Raw genomic sequence first — 17,645 nt, forward strand, 5'->3', positions numbered from 1 at the left:
CTTCTGTTGATAAGACCAGTCAAGACAGTGTATGGGGAGACAGGCTAATATTTATTCAGCACCTTTCTGTTTTTATCTGAGTTCACTGCAGGTTGTCATTCACGCAAAAATTTTAAAGAGCTTTTCCTACCAAACCACCCATCTTTGGCCCTTAGTGGGAGGGACACAGTCTTGTTGTTGCAGGGCTGCCTGGATGGCAGTTCTGCCACTGGATACAAGGTGGAGCCTTCTCAGTGGCTTCACAAACCAGGGCGAACCACATCCACTTCTTTCCCCAGTGCACAGCATTATAACATTTTTAAGTGTGTGGAATTTGGTTAAAATGGGGTTCGAGGGCTTGAAGGGGTAGAGTGGGAAGAAGGAGGCATTGGAAGTCAGATGGGGCACAGATCAAGACAGGACAGGCTTGGGGGACAGTGACGGGGTGGTGGCACATGTCCTTCCCGCCCGCCCCGCCCCCTGCCCTGGTCAGGCAGAGAATGTCCCATTTGCCGTGGAATCTAATCAATATCGCTCAATGGGCTCCAGGCTCTCAGCCACAGCTAAGGACTTGCCAACTACAGCCCAGCCCAAAATGGGCACCAGATTTCTTTCTTCATCGTTGGTGCAGACCTGCCTTGCAGGCCCAGATATGCCTCACCAGAGGGTCAGCTCAGAGGCCTGGTCTGTCTTGTTCATCACTGTCCTGCCAAGGCCCAGCACAGTGCCCGGCCATGCTCAGGAAATTCTTGTTGAGGGCATGAATGAATAGATTGGTTTCTCTAGACAGAATCATCTCTGGAAGCAGCTTGGACAGCCAGAGGCCAGGGGTAGACAGGCAGAGGCCTTGGCTCATAGAAGGATCTGACCCTCTTTGCAAGTCCTACATGTTGAGTCCGACATGGCTCACAGAGCCTAAGCCCCTCCCTCATGCCACGTGGATCTTTATTGCGACAGGGAAGTTGGGGGAAGTGACCAGGCTCAGTGGAGACAATTTTCCCCTGAGCTCGGGTCTGCCCAATCTCTTCTGTTCCAAGAAGGGAGAAGGAAGAGCAGAACTGATGCCCCATCCAGGGGCCGGGAGCCAGCCCAGGGGCTGCTGGGCATTGCTTACTGGCTCGCACCTCAGGGGCAGCCATGGTCACCGGGGACACACCGTTGCCAGAGAAGCAAACCACACACCAGTGCACCCAGAGCTGAGGCTGACAGCCAGGCAGACACAGGGACGAGCAGAGATCAGCCAGGCCAAGCAAAGCTGGTGGGATGGAGTGAGGTCAGTCCTGGCCTGCCTGCCCTCCCCGACAAGATGTTCCTCCAGCTAGGGGCTGCAGCCACTGGAGTGGGCCCAGGTTCTCGGGGCAGCAGGATCATACCAGGCCCCTGGAGTCTGCTTGCCTGGCCTGCCTGAAGGGCCCTGGACTATGGTGCAAGGAGCCAAGGTCTGTGCCTTGTCATTGCCCGCCACAGCATTCATACCACAACCAGGCATTTGGACCCTCCATGATGCACAGGCCTGACTGCCCAGCTTCAAGTCTCCCGCAGTCTCAGCTTGTGTCCTGTCCACTAGCCACAGATGTCAGCTTGCCTTGCTGTTCCCCAAACTCATTCTGCACACACATCCTGCCGCTGGCCATGCTACTGCCTATACCATTCTCTCCATCTGCAGTCCCCACCACCCCCTTCTTTGCACCACAAAATTCTACCCCTCCTCCAAAGCTCATCTTGGATGGTGCATCCCTCACAAAGCTTTTCTGATCCTGTCAACACAGTGGTCATCAACTGGCAATGGGGTGAGACCAGGGATTGCTACCATGATTATACGCCACCCTCCAACCCCCCTCATTAGGACCCTGCCACTGGCAATGATGAGATTTTATATCATATGATACATCCCCCTCCCTGAATTGAGAGCCACTGCTGTAATCAGGCATGATTATCTCATCTTGGTGATGCTACCTGGTGTTACAGTGATTTGTGAGCTTGTCTTTGAAGAGTGTCTCTGGCTGCCGGGCTATATGGCTTGAGGAAGACTGGCTGGCTGTCAAGCCACAAGGAGGCTCCATGGACATGGCCTCAGGGCCTTCACCAGGGTGCAGTGTTCAGTCACACCCTGCAGCCCCACACGAGGAACTTTGCCGGGGTCTCAGAGGGGATCAGCCTCAGGCCTGCCTCTCTTAACCACTCACAAGACTGATGTGGAAAGCCAATGTGATAATTAATGAGGAGAAATCAAACTAATAATATTAACGTAGACCCAACCAGCTCCTTCTCTCTGATTGGCACACGGTATAGGAAGCTAAGCTATAAGTAGAAGGTGGCTTAGTGAGCCAGGAACCAGAGCAGAAATGAGCAATTAAGCCACTTCTGAGATTAGAGCATTTACCCACATCGGGCTCTATGTATCAGTCAGGTTTCCAGAATGGTGATGCTGCATAACAAACCTAACAGCTCAGTGACCTACAGCAACAGTGTTCATTTTCTATTCACATGTTTGCAGGTGGACTCCATAGGCTCTATTTCAGGCTGCAGGTTGGGTTCAGGTCAGCTCCACGTGTGTCTCATTCTGGGACCCAGACTGAAAGGGTTAATGGGGGAAACTCTTCTCCTGGCAAATGGCAGGAGCATAAGAGGCAGGCAAACCATGCAAGGGTGTTGAAAGCCCTGCTCATATCATGTCCACTAGCATTCCATTGGCTGAAGCAAGCCAAGGCCAAAGACAACCGGTGGGGAGTAGATTCCCTCTCAGGGAAGCCACAGCAAAGGCAGAGAAGGAAGGAAGAATTCTGTACAAATAATGCAACCTGCCACCCACAGGTAGCCCAGGAAGTGCCTCTGTGCCACGAGAACACCCCTGCATTGGGGACTAGACCAGGGTGCCACCAAATCTCCAGGCAGTGCCGGGACAGGTTGGGGAGCGGATCCTCTCCAATGACTTTCCTTCTGCTCAACACAATATTTCTTTATAGAAGTTATGCATTCAATTCAATTACAGTCCTGCTGACTGAGGACTCTCTCTTAAGGTGACTTTGCCTCCTCAGCTCTGATGCAGGAGGTCTCGAGTCCATAATTCAGCCCTCCAAGGTGAATCTTCTTTCCCTTACTGTCCTGTTCTTTTGGGATGCTTCACTACTGCCCCGCTAGCTCCTCCATGAGACGGCTACTCCTCGAGGGCAGGGACCATGTATTATTTATTCATCTTAGAATCTGCTATGGTCTGAATGGTTGTGTCCCCCACCCAAATTCATATGTTGAAACCTACCACCAAAGGTGATGGCATTAGAAGGTGGAGCCTTTAGGAGGTGATTAGGTCATGAGGACAGAGCCCTCATACATGGGATTCGTGCCCTAATAAAAGAGACCCAAAGAGCACCCTAGCCCCTTCCACCAAGTGGGGACCCAGGGAGTAGGCGCCGTCTGTGAACGAGGGAGCTCTCACTAAATACCAGATGTCTTGGCACCGAGATCCTGGACTTCCCAGCTGCCAGAACTGTAAGAAAGATATGTTTGTTGTTCAGAAGCCACCCAGTCTAGTGGTATCTTGTTATAACAGCCCAAATGCACTAAGACAGAATATTTCCGATGGTCTCAACACACTATGTGGAACTGAGTATTGGCTTCCAGGAGCTTAAGGAAAAGTAATGTGACAGCACCCGTTTTCATTGTCTGTGTCCCCACAAAGCGCCATGAGAAGGATGATGTCTTGATCACCAGGGTATCTGCAGTGCCTAGAACGGTGCTTGTCTCAGAGAGAAGTTTAATAAATAACTGTGAATGAGTGGATTCTTGCTCTGCTCCTCCCATTGTCAGTGACAGCGACTTCCCCACTCCCCTCTGCCTCTCAGCCTGACAGTCAGAGAATTCTCAAGGGCATCTCCTATACCATTGTCCCTGCCACGACTCTGCCAAACGGGCACTTCTCACAGGATGACAGAACAGGACGTTCTCTTCCCAACACCTTTTTCCATTGTTTTCCCCTTTGCCTCCCTCAGACTCAACAATGGCTGATTCAAGGCCATGAGTCATGCTGGCTCTGAGCGTGAATTCATGGGGGCCGTTGTGCGGACATCACAAGGATCACACCCACTGACCAGGCGGTGCTTTCTCTATTTGCTTGGAGACCAGCAAAGAAACGGCCTCCTGGCTGTCTAGGTGCCAGAATTCCGGCCCCAGCCCCACCTTCCCCGGCCGATTGCCCAGCCAGCCCCTGCCTTCCCCCCACGGCACAGCCTCGACCCCTGCTCCCAGCCTCGGTGCACCACCCTGATCGGGCACGCCGCCCAAGGAGGCTGTTGTGTCCTGTTCATCTGTGCAGACAGCGCTGTTTCTGTGAGCAGGCACTGTGCCTGTTGCCCGAGCACCATTCAGAAGCGAACACTTGACCCTCCACTGACTGTTCTGTTCAGCTTTTACTCATTTTTTTTTTTGCTACACATTCAATAAGCGAGCAAAATGTGCCCTCTTCATCTCCAAATCACTGATGGGGAGGGGACGGGGAGATCCATCCTGCTGCAGTGCGTTTCCTTTCCTGTTCCTGTTTCTGAGGTTAATTGGTGTCTGCCAGGGTCTGCTGGAGCATTTTTAACGCATTTTACAGGTTGGGGGCATTTTTTGATAATAGGAAATCAGACAGACATGTGAAACAACTTTCCTCTCCTGGGGGGGCCCTTGGGGACTCAGCTGCTCCTTCAGCAAAGCGGCCAAGTGAACCACATTGTGCCCATGCGTCGGCCGAGTGGCCTGGTTCCTGCCATCAAGTTGTTCACGGTCTTTGGCTACGAGAAGGACAGGGACTGCCCCCAGGTGGGAGCACCTGATGAAGCCCCAGAGGAAGCAGGAGATTCCTGGGCGTTTCCATCTCACTTTTTCAGGAAGGTAGAAGAATCCTAACTCAGATCAAGAATAGTTGCCAGAGCACCCTCGGGCCTCTAGTGACTGGGATGGGAGGAGAAGACGGCGTTGGGGCATCAGAAGCAGTCTCTGTTCCTCTTGGACTCTCCCCACTCCTTTCTTCTTCCCAAAGGTGCCCGTGGCACAGCACAGTGGACAGCAGCTAAAAACAACAATATGGCAAGTGTAAGAGCACTTTACAGCTTCTGATTTCACATCTGATATCTTATTTAATCCTCACTACCCTTTTACATAGGTGCCATCACTGTGCCCATTTTATAGATGAGAAAACCGAGGCTCATTGAGGGTAAAGGATCTGTCCAAGGCTAATGAGCAGTGAAGTCGAGACCCAGTTTTGTCTTGGGTCAGCCTGTCCCGTGTGGATCATTTCCATTGTCCCGCATGGAGGAGGGAGGGTGATGCTGTGACCATGAGGCTGTGCTCATCCACAGCCCCACTGGGGAGGCCGCTCCTAGCCATGAGCTGAGGGGCACACACCACTGATGCCGCCATCATCCTGGAGGACGAAGCCATACCAGGCGTGCTTGAGAACCAAGGCCTCAGCTGCTCAGGACAGGGAGGCATCCCTGGGCCTTCTGTGAAGCGTGTTCAGGCTGGTTGCCAAGGGCACAGCTGATTCTTCTGCTCTGGCAGCTCATTAATCCCCATTAACTTGGCTACCTGGGAAGTGTGCCCCCAACCTCCCATCAGAGTAGCCCTCTCCACCTCACCCAAAGTTTTTCCTTATTTGCAAATTAATCCACATCCCGCTACTGCTGCAGTAATTGGGGGCAAACACTTCAAAACCTTACATTGCACGAAGATGGAATACTTTTTAAAAATTGCTTCTCTAACCGATGGTGCCCATAATGGAATCAGAAAAATGAGCTCCTCTCACTAGCCTTTCAGATACATCTTCCAGGCTCTCTGCTTCTTTGTCAGGGCAGTCGTCTTGTTGCTGTTGAGTGTGTCTTCTCTAACACTGAGCCAGGGTTTGGGGGTGGGGGAAAGGAGTTGAACAGAAATAGAGAGATCTGGGCTCCTTTTGTACTATGCAGACAGATGCCTGAGAACTTTCTGGTGCTGATAAAAGGGAAGTCTTTCTGGCCACGAGACTAGTCTATTAATTTCGTTAAGCCTGCAAAGCAAGTTCCTTATCCGACTGTTTTTTTCTTTTATGATAATTGCTGCAGTGTCTGGCCCTGACAGAAAGAAACTACCGCTCAGCATCAGAAATAGTTGTGGTGCCAGTGTCCTAATGACACAGGGATGGCAGCCTTCACAGAGAAAAAAAGACAAATGTCAATTAGCACAGACTCTTGAATGCGAGCCAGAAATATCTCAAAGCAAAGGCCAGCAGCCGTGGATCAAGGGTTCCTCCAACACACACATATTTTCTTTTGTTTTGCCTTCTCTTAAATTAGCCAACCTAAATATATGTGTACATTTAAATTGGAGCTAAGACACCCCACCCCCCATCAATCAGTGGTTCCTGTGGAACTCAGGACCTAAGAACTGTGACATTCTTGAAGCCAGTGTGACCTCCAGACATCACAAAGTTAACTAACGATATTTAAGTGAGATTGCCCCAGCCTCAGTTCTTCATCCCTGGCCTGAACTCTTTCCTCTCCCTCCCCTGAACAGAGTAGGCATGCCCCAGTGGATTCTTCTGGGAATTTCCTGGTCTTAAGGATCGCAATGGAAGGAAGGCAGTTTGGACCCCACCCCCTTCAAGGACCTTTGAGGTCCTGGCCACGGCCACCAAAGTGGCATCCTTGCTCGTCCTTTCTAACGCCCTGTTCTTCTCTCTCCCCCAGGCCTCTTGTAGAGATACTTCCCTGCCTGGGGGGAGGTGGGGCTCGCCCTGTCGGTTGTCATGGGAACCAAAATTAATTGGGCACCCTGGATTTCAATTCTGGTGTTGGCAGCGTGTCTCAGCAAGGGTCCTTGGCAATAACTCTCCCAGGTGGCACACCTTGCTCAAATGAAGAGTGCCCCTAGTCTGCCCTGCTCCACCCAGCACTTCCTTCCCCATGCGTCGTCTTAAGATTTTCTCTAGTGTGGTGCACGCCCTCCAGGAGTGGGGAGTAGCCCACTCTTCCACCTAGGGTAGGATCTAATAAACCAAGTGAAAGGGAAGTGTCTGCTATTGTCTGAGACACAAAGTCTACTTGGGGTTAAATTCTCCCCCCAGACACTGGGCTGTCATTTCTGCCAGCAAAATTCAGCTAAAACACAGAAAAGTGAAGCTGCTCATAGGGAACCAGGAAGTCATCATGCCTCACCTGGTGTTGGTAGGAGGACAGACAGATGTTCACACACACTGTGACGGACTCTACCGAAGCATTTACAACGTGGACCAGACAGGACAGGTAAGCGAAAATGCTGCCAGTTAGTTACAACATGGCAAGGAAATGTGAGGAATCATGCGATGGCTTGAGGACAGGACACATGTCCTGCTCTTCATTTGTTCATTCATTCATTCACTCATTCATCCATCTGTCCATCCAGGGTGCCTGTTTAGCCCCCACAGCCACTAGCCTAATGCCGAGTCCACAGAGGGGGGTTAATCATGCTGGTGAATGAAGAACCTGCCAAATATACTGTGGACGGAATGCCTGCCAGAGCCTCATAGATCCTCAGATGCATGCCTCTCGTTCTGTTGGCATTATTAAAGGTGTAAGCCAAACCCTCTATTTAGTATTCTTCTGGTGAGGTATCAGAGAAACTATACGGAATACAACCGATGCAAGCCAAGCAGATGTTATTGAATTTACACTGGAAAAATTCTTCTCACCACTGATCCTCAGTCCATCCCTTGAATTTTGCATAGTCTTTTGGGAACAGCCTTTGAGGTCTGACTGAGGCTAGAGCTAAATAGATCCTGACGCTCTGGACACACAGAGGTCCCGAGGTAGAACCCCCAGGTGGTCCCTGCAGCCTGGGCCCCGTCAGCCCCATGGTGAGGGCAAGGCCTTCGCTATTTGTCTCTGCCCTTTATTTCCACTGAACGCACGAGTCACCAGAGTAGGAGATTTGGATCAGCTGTTCCACTGGGTTCGACGTACGCTTGTCATTGTCTAAAGCCAGGGCAAGCTGTCTGAACATCCAAGCCGTGCCTGTCATTCCCGAGGGTCAGGCAGCTCCCTTTGCTAGAAGCACTGATGGATCAGGGTGTTGGTGCCGGTGCTGCATTGCAGAACAATCCTCTATCATGTGAGTTAATTACATTATGTAAAACCACCTGATCCTGTTTTATAAATAAGTTCATTTGTATCATTTTTTTTTTAGATTCCGCATATAAGTGGTATCATACGATATTTGTCTTTCTCTGTCTGACTTCATGAGAGTCTCTAGGTCCATCCATGTTGCTGCAAATGGCATTATTTCATTCTTTTTAATGGCTGAGTAATATTCCATTATATATATATATACCACATCTTCTTTATCCGTTCCTCTGTCAATGGACATTTAGGTTGCTTCCATGTCTTGGCTATTGTAAACAGTGCTGCAATGAACATTGGGGTGCATGTATCCTTTCACACCATGTTTTTCTCCAGATATATGCCCACGAGTGGGATCGCAGGATCATATGGTAGCTCTATTTTTAGTTGTTGGGTTTTTTTTAATTGATTTATTTTATTTATTTATTTTTGGCTGCGTTGGGTCTTCACTGCTGCGTGTGGGCTCTTCTCTAGTTGCAGCGAGCGGGGGCTACTCTCTGTTGCGGTGAGCGGGCTTCTCCTTGTGGTGGCTTCTCCTATCGTGGAGCACAGGCTCTAGGCACGCGGGCTCAGTAGTTGTGGCTCGTGGGCTCTAGAGCACAGGCTCAGTAGTTGTGGCGCATGGGCTTCGTTGCTCTGCGGCATGCGGGATCTTCCCGGACCAGGGCTTGAACCCCTGTCCCCTGCATTGGCAGGCAGATTCTTAACCACTGCACCACCAGGGAAGCCCTATTTTTAGTTTTTTAAGGAACCTCCATACTGTTCTCCACAGTGGCTGCACCAATTTACATTCCCATCAACAGTGTAGGAGGGTTCCCTTCCCTCCACACTCTCTCCAGCATTGATTGTGGATTTTTCGATGATAGCCATTCTGACTGGTATGAGGTGATATCTCATTGTAGTTTTGATTTGCATTTCTCTAGTAATTAGCGATGTTGAGCAGCTTTTCATGTGCCTCTTGGCCGTCTGTATGTCTCCTTTGGAGAAATGTCTATTTAGGTCTTCTGCTCATTTTTGATTGGGTTGTTTGTTTTTATGATATTAAGCTTCATGAGCTGTTTGTAAATCTTGGAGACTAATCCTTTGTTGGTCGCACCGTTTGCAAATATTATTTACGAAACAGAAACAGACTCACAGACTTAAAGAGCGAACTTATGGTTACCAGGGGGGAAGGGTGGGGGGTAGGGATAGTTAGGGAGTTTGGGATTGACATGTGCACACTGCTATATTTAAAATGGATGACCAACACGGACCTACTGTATAGCACAGGGAACTCTGCTCAGTATTCTGTAACAACCTAAATGGGAAAAGAATTTGAAAAAGAATAGATACATGTATAACTGAATCACTTTGCTGTACACCTGATACTAACACAACATTGTTAATCACCTATACTCCATATAAAATAAAAAGTTAAAAAAAATAATCGTCAAAACCAAAAAAAAACCAAACAAAACAAAACCAAAAAACCACCTGACCCTGTGTCTAGTGGTCCTGCCCCCAGAGCAGAAAGGAGGGCGGAAGGGCAGTCAGGAGACCAAATTGTGTTCCCCACGTGCTTGATATGAAGCAGCACGGCCACTTCTATCATGGAGAGAACCACCTGGAAAAATGAATTTCCCACAGCAAAGCCTCCCTCTCAGAGAACAGCAGAAGCATCACTTCCCTTGGTTTCTATGGAGGCAGCCTACCAGGGCTGTTCCTGTCTGGGGGTTGGGGAGGTGGTGTAGTTTAGAAAGCGATGTCCCTGATGCCACAGCCATCCTACCCACGTAGACGTGTCATTGCAACGGCCGTGGCTGTGTCGTGTGTGCTTGCCTGGCACATGCCAGGCTCCAGCTGAGCTCATCATCTTCGTGAATTCTTGAGACAGCCTTGTGGGGTAGAGACTGTTATCCCCACGTCGCACGAGGAAATGAGGCTCGGTTCACTAACTTGCTGGACTTCGGCCCAGGTTGTCAGTACTCGGGAGCTGTAACTGCCTCTCACAGGAACAGAGGCTGGAAGGGAATGTGCAAAATAAAAATGGCAGTGCACCAACTCCCACATCCCCATCCCTGCCCTGCATCTGTGCTGTGCCCTCTGGACACTCCTGGGTGTCCCAAGTGCACCTCAATTCTGAACCGTCATCTCCCCCACCCAAGCCCATCTCCCGCACCTCTGTCCTCTAACTGAATTTTCTAAGCCAGATACAGATACCTTGAGGGTAACCTTGACTCTAGCCACCCACTACATCCACTGGGAAATCATCTCTGCCTTGACCCAGCATTCCTCACATGCCCTCCTCTTTGATTTGCTCCGTCTCACCACCACAGCCTGCCAGACAGCCGCATTTGGTCCTGTACACCTGCCTGCCTGCAGGCTTGGCAGGCTCTGCATTTCCTACTCCTCTGAGAATCTCTGCTGAGGCCTTTAGTGTCCAGCCTCAGGTTACCCTATAGTCTCATTTGCAAGCACCGCCCCTCCCTGTGCACACACACCACCTGTCCCCATCCCCTCCCACCGTACCTCCGTCCCTCAACAATGCCAAGTCCTTTCAGAGCCCAGCGCCCATACCCCGCCCAGGACAGCCAAGCTTCTCAAGCTTCTCTCTACCTGGATGCACCTCGATTCACCCTCCCGAGCATCTCCCCTCCCCCATTTGACCCTGCACTCTAGCGGGTATGGGCCACCACCCATCTTTGCTCCCCCAATGCCTGGCTCAGAGAATGACTACTGGATAAGTAAATGAATGAAGCAATCAAGAGCAGCCTGTGGGCGCTCCCCAAGCCAGGACCTGGGTGAACTTGAACCAGTTCCAGGCAGCAAAGGAGAAAATGCACAGAACAGCCTAGGGCTCAGAATTAACTAACAGCCTTCTCTTTGTCTGCACCTGATGAAAGTGGAGTTGATGTGCCCTCTGGGTTGGAGGAGGCTGGGTGCCAAGTTGAGCACCTTGCCAAACACTCTGGGTGCCTAAGTCTCCCTACCTGGGTGAGTTGTCCTACGGCCATGACTGCCCAGGGCCTGGTGCAGCCGGCTCCATGAGCACCCAGGCAGAGGCACCCACCTTACCCTCCTCCCACCTGCCAAAGGGCCCCTGTGCCTGAATTAATTAGGCGATTACAGGCCCTGATGTGGGCTCTGTTTCTGACTGCACAGTTCTGCTGGGATTGACAAAAAATGTCCTCCAGAAACCATCAAGGACACTAAGTCCTCTGAGAGCCTCTTCATTTGGTTGTTTCCTTCCCTAAGAGGCCAGAAATGCACCCATGCATCCAATCAGAGGCTCTTCTGCTTCAGTGAATATGCAAAACTGTTTGTTCAGTCCTATGAACATGGAAAATAAGCCATGAGCATCCCTGGGGGCTCTGTTGGCTGCCCACCGGCATCCCCCTTCCAAGCACATAACAGGACCAGACTCCCATGAAACACCGAGCTGGCCACCTTTGCACGGGGTGAGCTCTGACCATCTAGACAGTCAGGGTGATCCCATCCCCCATGCCTCAGTGACTGTTTCAGGTGACCCAGGGCTCAGCTGGTCAGCCCAAAGCTTTCCTGACATTGCCTTGGAAATGGACATGTGTTCCAATTTGGAGCAATGACACCTAAGGAAAATTTTCTAGGAACTTCCTGGGGTGGAGAAAAGTTTCCTTGCTTTTCTGCAAGAGCCTCAAGAGGAGATATGGTAGCAGTTGTAAGGGTTGGAACCCTGGAGGCCTTTTTGCCACCATGAGGGAAGCCGCTTATGGACCAAGCTACTATCTTGGGAGGCAAAGACTGAGTGAAAACAGGGTGCTTGATAACATTGTTGAGCTGCTGAATCAAACCAACCCTGAAATCCATCTTCCCTCTGAATCTTCCCAGTACATGAGCCAGTCAATCCCCTTTGGTGATGGAGCTAGTATAAGACAAGATTTCTTTTTCTGACAGTCCTAACAGATTCAATCCAGTGGAAAATGCTGGGAAATGGCTTCCTGCAGAGGTGAGAGCTCTGCACTAAGAGACAAAAATCTGTGTCACCTTGAGCCTCAGTCTTCCTATCAATAAAAGGGGTAATGCATCAACTTTGCAGTGGAGTGGGAGTGTAGATGTGGTCATTGAAAAGTTCCTAGCACATAGTAGATGCTCAAGAAATGATATTTTCTTCCCTTGCCTTAGGCCACTTCAAGAGGCAATTATTATATTTGCCTTCCTTTCCTGAAATAGTTGTGTTTAGGGTCAAATAAAAGAGATATGAAAACACTGAGAAATACAAAAGCCTCCACCTGACTAAGGCATGAATATTGTAGACGCAAAGGCACTCAGCGGCTGTGATCCACCTAGGTTTTAACCAGCCTTGCCGCCTCCTCTGCGAAGCTGGTCCAGATGTTTCCCCCCTCTGAGCTCCCACAGCCCCTGTAGTTCTCCCGTGACCCTCTTCACAGGCACAGTAACTGCACATTACATGCCCGAATCCTTACCAGACACTATGCGGACAAGGACTGCATTTGTCTCTGCCCGGCACACATCCATCTAGTATGTAGGGCAGAGGCTGACCCTCGATGAATGACTCCCAAGGTCACTGCATACGGTGCCTTTGGCAAATTAGGAAAAAGCACCCCTCTTGGCAGCTGTAGGTCAGTGGGCAGCGTTCTGGCCAGCAACAGCTCTCCCAGCTGCACCGTCAAGGGCATGGTGAGATCCTAGTTGCCACACCAGCAGGTGGTTTCCTGCTGTCATTCTCCATGGGCGACCACCCATTTCTTTTCGATCCTCCCCCACTACATCTCAGTTTCTGCCACACGTCTCTCCTGGTTCTCCCCCTACCTCTCCACATCCCCCACCCCAAATGCCATAGGGATGGGGAGCTGGCTCTGGGGGGTTGAACACCACCAGGCCTCCCCACCCAGTCTCTTGCTTCTGTTTCCCTCCACACATCAGCTTCTTCCCCTCCCACTGCTGATAAGGTTTTTCGTTATGAATGGAAGATGCTCAACCATGGCAGCTCTGAACTCACATTCTCACAGCTTAGCAGCCCAAGAGGAAGGAATACTCCTCCCCTGGCTCCACATTTAAAGTCCCAGGGAAGCACTCTTATTGGCCTAGCTTGAGTCACGTGACACCCCCCCTTGGGCCAATCCCTGAGCTAAGGTGCAGTGATTGGCAGCTCCACTAGAATGGCCCTGTGGGAGTGATCTGGTCGCTCAGGGCTGGTCCCACATAGCCTGACAGACACCTGTCTCCCTTCTGGTGACCCTACCTCTCGCCTCACACAGCAGCCCTCAGTTAATGAGAGGAATTGATGAGTGGCATCATCTGTCCTTCCTGGTGCCCCCTTCTCACAGGACCACCTCCCAGCTCAGGAGCACTTGCTCCTGTTCTTACTCCCAAATTCGTTTGCCTGGCCCACTGAGGCTTAGAAAGGCTGCAGACCCCTCCCTGCCTGCAAGGAATGAGCCCCTTACCTCCAGAGAAACAGGTTGCACACAGAGAGATGTGAAAAGCAAATTGAAGAAGAAAAAAGGCAAATTGAGACACAGAGGTGTCTGAAGGCTCATCAGGGGCTTCAGAAATTACACCGTCTTCCTCTTTCTGTGGCCCAGCATCTGTGACAGCAGAGCCACTGTGAACTGTTGTTAAGTTTCTATCCAAACATCTCCCCCAATGCCCACTGTGGTGCCCCTCCTCATCCTTAGTCAAAATCCAGTTCTAATGTATCTTTTCCGGGAATGTCAAGGCACTGCACCAATTGTCAGTCTTTAATAACTTAGTGTGAACTAGTCCCTCAGATTAGATGGCAGGAGAGCCTGAACTCTTCTCCCAACAGGTACGTTGGATGCTGCTAAGCGTAAAGAAAAAGGCTCTCGTCCCAGCTCCCCAGTGGGGATTCTGAGCAGCCAAAAAGCACCGTGAAAAACCTGGACACCAGGGAAGAAGGATGCTGGGGAGAGAGTACTTCTGTTGGAAATACTTGTGATGTGCTAAAGAAAAGAAGGTTGGAAGTGGCCTGTGCCCATGAGTCTGGGTCAGAGACTGGGTTTGTACATTTCAAATTTACAGACTGTAGGAACTAAAGCAACCCTATGTAATCTCCAGCGAATCTCTTGTCAAACCCCCAGACTTCCAGTGATGGGACCTGGGGCCGAGTAAACCTGATAGCAAAGGTCAGTGGCCACTGAGAGTCAGGGCCCCCATGGGCTTTGGATGAAGAAAATACTCACAGGCAATTTCTGTGAGATGTTGAAGGAGAACCCAAGTCAGACTACCGTGGCAACCAGCAGGGTTTGACTTTAGGGGGACGCAACCACCCGTCTATTTCCACCCTTCCCTAAACCTTCCTGATCACATTGCCCCGTCTGAGCTACTGTGTTGCATTAGCAACTGGCAATTATCATTGCTGTTCTTGTTCATTTAATTAAAAGTCATATTTTGTAGATAATAGGTGCAGATGGCTGCAGTAAAGGGTTAATCGATGCTTTCAGTTAGCGAGGCCCAGGCAAAGCTGTGTGCACAGGCTACAGGTGACCAGTTACTGGATGCAGACCCCTAGGAGGTACTCTCACCCTCCCGGGCTTATGAATAGGAAACAGGCCCCACTGGTAAAGGTCTTTGGGGATTTGACCCCCGACTTCTGCAGGCAGTTACAGCAGGGCTTTTCAATAGCATAAAATTTATTTACCCTCCCACCTCCACTTCCCCCGCAGAAGGGCAAACCCAAGGGGAGAATGACAGGCATGTCTGCAAACACGTCCTTTGGACCGCTGTCAAGCTCGCATTACCCTAACCGCCTGCCCCACCTGCCTCCCGGCACCTACGGCATCTCTGCTGTCTGCGGGCGCGTCTCTCCCAGCTTCTGCCCACCCGGCCTCCGGATACCAACTCTGATGAGCAATTACCAGGTTCCTGGCCATTTGCAGTTGCTGCTAATATCAAGTCTCCTCAGCGACTGCAGTTCCAGGAAGCCACAGAGAGCTCTGTCCCCTGCCGCCTGGAATTTCATTTGGCTCTGGTGCCCAGACCATCTAGAAGGGGCACAGTGGCGTGCCTGGGTGCTTAAGCCATTTGTGGTAAAAGGATCCGGATGTGCAAATGGCTGAGTGCCCTAATATTGGATTGTTTTTTCCGCTAGATGAAAAACAGATTTTTTTTTTCCAGCTGGCTGCAGCTCCATTCAAGATATTACAAAAAGAACTTATATTGGCACGTTATATACATGGGAAGTCTTTAACAGAGAAGTCCTTGCTTGGTGCGGGGCCCAGCATGGTGGACCTGTGGTGGCTGACATTTTCATTCAGTGGTTACAACTGTGCACGGCACTCTGGGGGCTGAGCTGAAGAGAAAACGTGTGAAGAAGGAAGATGGCAAGGCAAGGAGAGGGTCTGGGCACCCCAGGCTGAGGAGACCTTGAAGATCCATGGCAAGGAGGGCACAAGAGGGAAGTGGGAATCACCGAATACAAGCAGGGTGGGGGGTTCCTGGGGGCCAGGCTAGATCTGGGGGCTGGAAATAAACATCCTCTCAGGTCACCTGTTACCTGAGCAGTGACACAGGTGATGGGCTAAGTAGGCAGGTGAAAGGGGGTGAGGCCAGAGGCAGGGAGGCCAGTTAGGAGGTTTCCTTGACAAACATTCATTAAGCTCCTACTATGTGCTGGCAACATGCCCAGTCTGGAGGTACGACAGAGAAAAAAGACGGACCAGATTCCTGCCTACCCAAGGCTTCCATTCTTGGGTGATAGATACTCGAGGAAACAGATGTTTATGCGTCAAAAAGAAAATAAACAAAGGCAGGAGGCAGCAGCTGGGAACCGGCCATGTGGGGTATTGGCTTTGCTCCAGCCAACAGTGAACACAGTGAGATTAAGACCTTCAGAGGGATTTAGATCCATTACTGAAACCATGCATTTCCCTTTCAGAGGGTGTGCAAGCCCTGGAGGATTGAACACTCCAGAAATACACATTCGGCCCTTCAAGTCCATTTGCACGACTCCCCTCCCTTCCCTCCCTCCCACTCCCCTCCACTCTAGGCTATGTGATGAGAGGAATCAAGAATTTCACTGCCTCTTTCCATGAAGTAAGACCTTCCAGAGTGAGGTCTGAGCCTTTCCCTGTGCTTTCTTTTTAAACCTCACACTCCTAATAGGAAACCTGGCCCACGTGGATGCTCCACGTGGGCAAAGGTGTTTTAAATGCAATGTAGACAGAGCATGACTGAGCCATGTCTGGATGTTGTAATTTTTTAGCCACACAAAAAGAGCAGGGCTTCGTTGGTGCTGCGGGTGATTAAGCCTCAAATATGTTAGATCGGAGAGCTGCTCAGCTGCCAAGGCAAGTCACCCAGTTAAATAGCGACTCTACAAAGATAGCACTGCCAGGAACTCCAGCCAACGGTGGGGCTGTGTGAAAACCTCAACCTGCGTCCACACCATCACCCCCAATCGCAATGAAGACCCCACCAGACACGCTCTCTTAGGGCTCCTCTGCCACTTGGGAAAGGTGATTGCGTTCATTTGTGCCTTTGGTTTCTGGGCCATTTAGTGGTTTGGGGCACCTTTAGTTGAGGACATAAGAAGTAATTGGTCTTTTCAGGCCAAGGGTTCATGCTAATGCCTGCTTATCCCCAGCATAGGGGTTAGTTGTGCAAAACAAAACTCTCTGGCCACGCCAGCCTCCACTGGCAGAGAGAAGGATCAGGAGCTCCTGACTCCTTTCAGGAGTATGTGAGGGAATATTTTCCCTGTTGGATGGAAAGGGGAAACCAACTGGGTGTACCGCAATTCAATTCTGGCTAACCCAGAATTCGGTGCCACCAGAGGTTTGCACAGACTCCATAAGTTAAGGGCTTCCTGAAAGCCGCCCTAATTTCAGATACCAGCCACGCTTCTGGGGGTCCCCAGCCACCTGCACTTCTGACCAACTGGCTGCAAATTCGGGGGTTTTCACAACCTCCTTGGGTTCAATAATTCTGTAGAATGACTCACAGTACTCAGTGAGTTACTCACCTGTTCTCATGAGAGGTCTTATCCACCCAGCTGGACTGTTAATTGCTCAAGGCCATGAGCAGCTTCTGAGAATTATCTCATGATCACGCCACCAAAACCCAGGTAAAGAGGTGCTATGATTGTCTCCATCAAGGAGGAATTACATTATATAAACAAGATAATGTGTGTAAAGCCTTTGGCACTGGGCCTTACACATTGGAAGCGCTAGAAAAAAATATTTTTAGGAAACTGAAGCCCAGAGAGGTTAAGTAACTTCCCCAAAGTCACACAGCTATGAAAAGGCAGAACTCAGGTTTGACTATAAGTAGGTGTGACTGCAAAGGCCATACTATTAACTAAGATTAATTGGCACCTACTATGTGCCATATAGGTTCCTGCTCTTGGGAATCTTAAACCGAGCACTAGAGGCAGAAACTCAGATAGGCATGATTCGAAGCAGACCGCAATAGGAGGTACTGCAGAGCTGGTGAGGACAGGGAGGGGAGCGACGGGGGGGACCCTGGAGATGGCAGGCGAGGTGGGCCTTGAAGAATGGGTACGATTTTGACAGAGATGGCAGGAAAAGGCATCAGAGCAGATGGAATAACGCATGC

The sequence above is a fragment of the Eubalaena glacialis genome, chromosome 13, assembly GCF_028564815.1.
Source record: "Eubalaena glacialis isolate mEubGla1 chromosome 13, mEubGla1.1.hap2.+ XY, whole genome shotgun sequence".
Lineage (NCBI taxonomy): Eukaryota > Metazoa > Chordata > Mammalia > Artiodactyla > Balaenidae > Eubalaena > Eubalaena glacialis.